At 39.6% G+C, this 5,585-nt stretch overlaps 1 non-coding gene across 1 annotated transcript; it reads left to right on the forward strand.

The window, feature by feature from the left end:
• Window positions 1-2,725: 2,725 nt before the first annotated feature.
• On the forward strand, window positions 2,726-2,884 carry LOC132541502 (U1 spliceosomal RNA). The gene has a single exon (XR_009552667.1). It is a non-coding gene; the product is annotated as a U1 spliceosomal RNA (small nuclear RNA).
• The last annotated feature ends 2,701 nt before the right edge of the window (window positions 2,885-5,585 follow it).

A 5,585-nucleotide genomic window follows, 5' to 3' on the forward strand; every position in this document is an offset into this window, starting at 1 on the left:
ACAGACAGTGAAGCAGGTCTGCAGGTGTCCGTCTCCCTCCTTCTCTATCTCCCCTCCCCTCTCAATTTTGCTCTGTTCTATCCAATTTTTAAAAATCGAAGTAAAATTAATAATAATAATAAATAAATAAATAAATAAATAAAAACTTAAGCATCTGTAGAGCATGGCAATCATCTCCCTTGGAAGTATCTGGAAATAGCAGCTATCACCCTATACTTACAGTGATAGCCAAGTAAGTTTTCTAAGATTTGGATTTTGCTTCTTGGAAGTTCTATGTTCATTTTGTCAGTAATGTCTGAATTAGACAGCTGCAAGTTTTCCAATCATGTTGCAAGCATTAGGAAATACAGGGGATCACATGGTGGTGCACCAGGTTAAGCGCACATAGTAGTAAGCACAAGGACCTGCGCAAGGATCAAGGTTCTATTCCTCATTCCCCATCTGTAGGGGGGAAGCTTCACAAGTGGTGAAGCAAGTCTGCAGCTATCTCTCTGTCTCCTTCCCTCCCTCTCTATCTCATATTTCTCTCTATCCTATCCAGTAAAATAAAATGAAAAAAAAATGGCTACCAGGAGCAGTGGATTCTAATGCCAGCACAGAACCCCAGAGATAACCCTGGAGACAAAAAAAAAAAAAACAAACAAAGTTTAAAAAAAATAGTAAGTGGTTAGACATATATGCCACTATAAGTGAAACTACAGGTTATATAGCGAGGAATGTCCAAGAAGACTTTGTAAAACTTTCATATACCCTGTAAATTATGAATCAAGACTAAAAGACTGAGAATAAGAGAAATGAGACAAATAACACAATTTTAAAGGTTTGGAACAGCTGTCTCGAGGGATTTTGAGAGAAACTGAGCAGGCATAAGGAAGAGAACACTGTACTAAGAACACAGTCAAAGTCAGACACCCACACCGAAAGACATCTTCATGAATTTTCATTTACACACACACACACACACACAGAGAGAGAGAAAGATAATATTATTCTACTTGCATCTATTCCTATGTCCACAAAAGAAACAAACTGAATTTGAAGGGTAGAAAACCCAACTGAATTTTTATTGATTTTTTTTATTGAAATGGCTTCACAGTTATCGTCGATTGATCTAAAAAAAAAAAAAAAACTGGAAAGTCAGACACTTTTGTACATCTGAATCATGTGTGTCTTCTGCTTTTCTTTCTGCCTTTTAATGGTTGTTTAAAACATTACAGGTGTGTGGGGGGGTGGGGGATTACCAGTTAACGTGGTAGCGGGGTGGGCATCAGCCTACAGGGCTTTGTGGATCACACAGCCCCATGCAATTAAGGCACCATTGTTAATTTTCAAATTGTCATAATCCATTTGAGAATTTAAGACAATTCAAAAAACAATTATGACTGAATGAAAAGTGAATTGGGCAATCAACCGAGATGAAATTCAGCCCAGAGAAACAAAACATTGTAGGGGGCGGGGAACCCAGGATATGGAAAGAATGAAAGACATATGGAAGTGACTGATTATGCAGGAATGGTCTTTAAAAACCAAGGTTACTTGATTTGACAGAGGCAGGAGTTTGCATTACACCCAAATCGAGCTGCTCTGCTAAGTGCAGCAGATTTTTTTTTCTGCCTCCAGGGTTATTGCTGGGGCTGGGTGCCTGCACTACAAATCCATGGCTCCACCTGTATCCTTGTGTGGGTCTCTGTGCTTCATACTATGTGGGCTTAACCCGGTGTACTACCAGCCCCCAATGCATTTTTTTTCCACATTTCCAAATTGCATAATGGAAATGTTGAAACTTACCCAGATGCATAGAGATACAACTATATGTTTACCTAAGAATAGCATACACCAACAAATAAATTTAAAAAAACAATCCCTACAGATATTATGGAACAATTTGTAGGAAAACATAATTTCCATACTGCTTATTCTGATTCTGTGAAGAAAGGTTAACTTAGGGTGCACTCAAGTGAATTATTTTACCCTACACCATCAAGTGGAAATCCTCACATCCTGTACCCCTTTTTTTCTGAAACTTAAAATAAATATAAGTAGCAGGATCACCTTCATCATAAACAACATTAAAATGCTGAATGGAAATTTATACTCATGTGTCTTAATAACTTTTTTTTCAATCTTGCTTTGGAAGACAGAATAGCTCACTAGATAGACTGGAGACCAGGCCAGGCACATGGTCCTGATTTAAAGTCTGTCACTACATGGGAGGCACTTTGACGCACAGGCAAGTTTCTTTCAGTGCTGTGCATCTCCTCAATATCTCTATTTCTCTCCCTCTCTCTCTCTCCTACCCTCTCTGATTCCCTTTTTTCCCTATCTGAATGTAAAAAAGTGACCCAGAACAGTGAAATCACACATGCACACATGATCTGAAAGAAAAGGAAAAAAAAAACCTTGCTTTAAAATCTTACATTCCAGGGGTCGGGTTGAAGCTCAAGGACAGGCGCCCGGTTGGAGCCCAAGGCTCCTCACCTTCAGGGTGGTTGCTTCACAAGTGGAGAAGCAGGTCTGCAGATGTCTGTCTTTCTCTCCCCCCTCTCTATCTTACCCTCCTCTCTCGACTTCTCTCTATCCTATCCTACAACGACAACAATAATAATAACAACGATAAGCAACAAAGGCAAAAAAAAAGGGGGGAATAGCCTCCAGGAGCAGTGGATTCATAGTGCAGGCATCAAATCCCAGCAATAACCCTGGAAACAAAAAAAAAAAAAATCTTATACTTACCTGGCAGGAGAGACACCATGATCACGAAGGTGGTTTTCCCAAGGAGAGGTTTATCCATTGCACTCGGATGTGCTGACCCCTGCGATTTCCCAAAATGAGGGAAATTCGACTGCATAATTTGTGGTAGTGAGGGACTGTGTTCATGCTCTGAAAACAAAAACAAAACAAAAAAATCTTACATTCCACCTACGCAAACAGGTTCGTTAAGGAGTCAAAGTGTGTGTGTGTGTGTGTGTGTGTGTGTGTGTGTGTGTAACATATTATATGCACAAGGCCAGGTGGTGGCACAGTGGGTTGAGCATACACATTACCACACACAAGGACCTGAGTTCAAGTCCTCATTCTCCACCTCAAACGGGGAAGCTTCATAAGCGGTGAAGCAGTGTTGAAAGTCTCTCTCTTCCCCCCCTCTCCCTCTCTCTCCCTCTCTTTACCTCTCTTTTTCCCCCTCTCTATTTTCCCTTTACCTCTTAATTTCTTTCTGCTATGTCAATTTGAAATATATATATATTTTAAAAAATAATAATGTGGGGAGTTGGGCGGTAGCACAGCGGGTTAAGGGCACGTGGCACAAAGTGCAAGGACCTGTGTAAGAATCCCAGTTTGAGCCCTGGCTCCCCACCTGCAGAGTAGTCACTTCACAAGCGGTGAAGCAGGTCTGCAGGTGTCTTTCTCTCCCCCTCTCTGTCTTCCCCTCCTCTCTCCATTTATCTCTGTCCTATCCAACAGCAATGACGACAACAACAATAATAACTACAAAAAAAAAAAAAAACAAGGACAACAAAAGGGAGAATAATTTTCTAAAATAATAATAATAATGCACTATGACACTAAATCTTGCAAAAACTTTATTCTTCCCCAAGTCATTTCTCCAGCTCCAATCTTCAGTCTATGCCTTTTTAAAGGTGTTAGTCAAAACTCATTTCTAGTTTGATGCTTCCCTTGGTCAGTTATATTCCAACATGATTTTTTTCATGGTTTCTATTCTCTCTAAACTCATTTATTCATTCACTCACTCAAGCATCACAAGATCAAGCTCAGTGGTCTCTATGCCTTAAAGGTACATATAGTCTATTCCTCTTTAGGGTCCAGGACATGGTGTAATTTATAAAGAAGTTCTAAAAAAAATAAGCAATTAGCTCTTTAAGACAATTTACAGTATAGGAATACAATCCACAAAATAAAAAGGGGGAGAAGCAGGTAATCAACAAGAAGGACTTTGTCCTAAGGAAAAAGGATAAAGTTATATCAAAACTTTTCACCTAAGTTTCTAACAGCTTAAAGAGAGAATTAAGTAGATAATAAGTTCTCATTCTCCAGTAAAGGAAAAGCTATTACTAAACTAAAAAACAAATTCTAAGGGGACAGACAGTGAGTGGCACACCCAGTTAAGCACACACAGTACTCTGCCCAAAGACCCAAGCAAGGATCCAAGTTCAAGGTCTTTAATTCACCACCTGCATGGGGGTCGCTTCACAAACAGCAAAGCAGGTCAGCAGGTGTCTATCTTTCTCTCTCCCTATCTCCCCATCTCTTTCAATTTCTCTCTGTGCTATCCAATAAAGTAGAAAAAATGGCCAACAGAAGCAGTGAATTCATAGTGTGAGCACAGAGCCCTGGAGGCAAAAAAAAAAAAAAAAAAAAAAAAGATTCTACATTTTGACAAAGAATAACAAAACTATGATGGTATTGGTACCGATGATGGCACAACCTCAGAACCTTTCCCTACACAGCATTCTAGTGAGCGACTCCTGATGCATCAGAGTTGCAGTGCAAAATAAATCCTTTTCACCGTATTTTGTAGAAACTGTATTCCCTCGGGGGATGTGTCACTTAATAAATTAATGAAGCCTGTCTACTTATAAAAATTTAAGAACATGTAGATCTCATCTGTGTGTTGTCCATTTTTTTTCTACGTTTCTTCCCTCAATAGCTAGTCCTTGCCCAGAAAGAATACATAAAAATGTTTTCCTGACTGACCTATATATAATCAGTATGAATTGTAGAGAAGGCCCTGATGGTAAGAAATCTTTGTAAAGGAAGAACTAAAATTGAACATTCAAATATGAGTGTGTGCTGATAAGTAGAATAAGTTTTTTGATACAGTTAACTTTTTGAAGAGATTTTTGTAAAACAGCTGAAGTTTTTTTTGTTAGTTTTTATTGTTTTTTAATTTTTTAAATTTATTTATTTATAAAATGGAAACACTGACAAAACCATAGGATAAGAGGGGTATAATTCTCACCACCAGAGCTCCATATCCCATCCCCTCCCCTGATGGCTTTCCTGTTCTTTAACCCCATGAGAGTATGGACCCAGGGTCATTATGGAAGGTCTGGCTACTGTAACTGCTTCCCTGCTGAACATGGACATTGATAGGTCGATCCATACTCCCAGTCTGCCTCTCTAGTGGGGCAGGGATCTGGGGAAGTGGGGCTTCAGGAAATTTTGGTGGGGTCACCTGTCTAAGGAAGTCTGGTTGACATCATGGTAGCATCTGAAACCTGGTGGCTGAAAAAGAGTTAACATATAAAGTCTAGCTATTGAAGCTATAAGCTATGCTCTGGTATGGTGACATCTGTCAGGTACATTTTTCCAATAATCCTTTCCTTATCTCAGAATGGACCCTGTGTTCTCCTTTTTGGTTTAACACATTAAAGTCCTATGGTGAACAGCTCAAGTCATTAGCCTTTATTATCCACCATCCCATGAAGTTAGGGCCATTTTGTTGATGTCTTTCTGAGATCCAAACATTTTCTTTCCTAAAGAAGTAGGGAGTGAGTTGGGCGGTAACGCACATGGTGCAAAGTGCAAGGACTGGCACAAGAATCCCAGTTCGAGCCCGGGCTCCC

The sequence above is a fragment of the Erinaceus europaeus genome, chromosome 11, assembly GCF_950295315.1.
Source record: "Erinaceus europaeus chromosome 11, mEriEur2.1, whole genome shotgun sequence".
NCBI lineage: Eukaryota > Metazoa > Chordata > Mammalia > Eulipotyphla > Erinaceidae > Erinaceus > Erinaceus europaeus.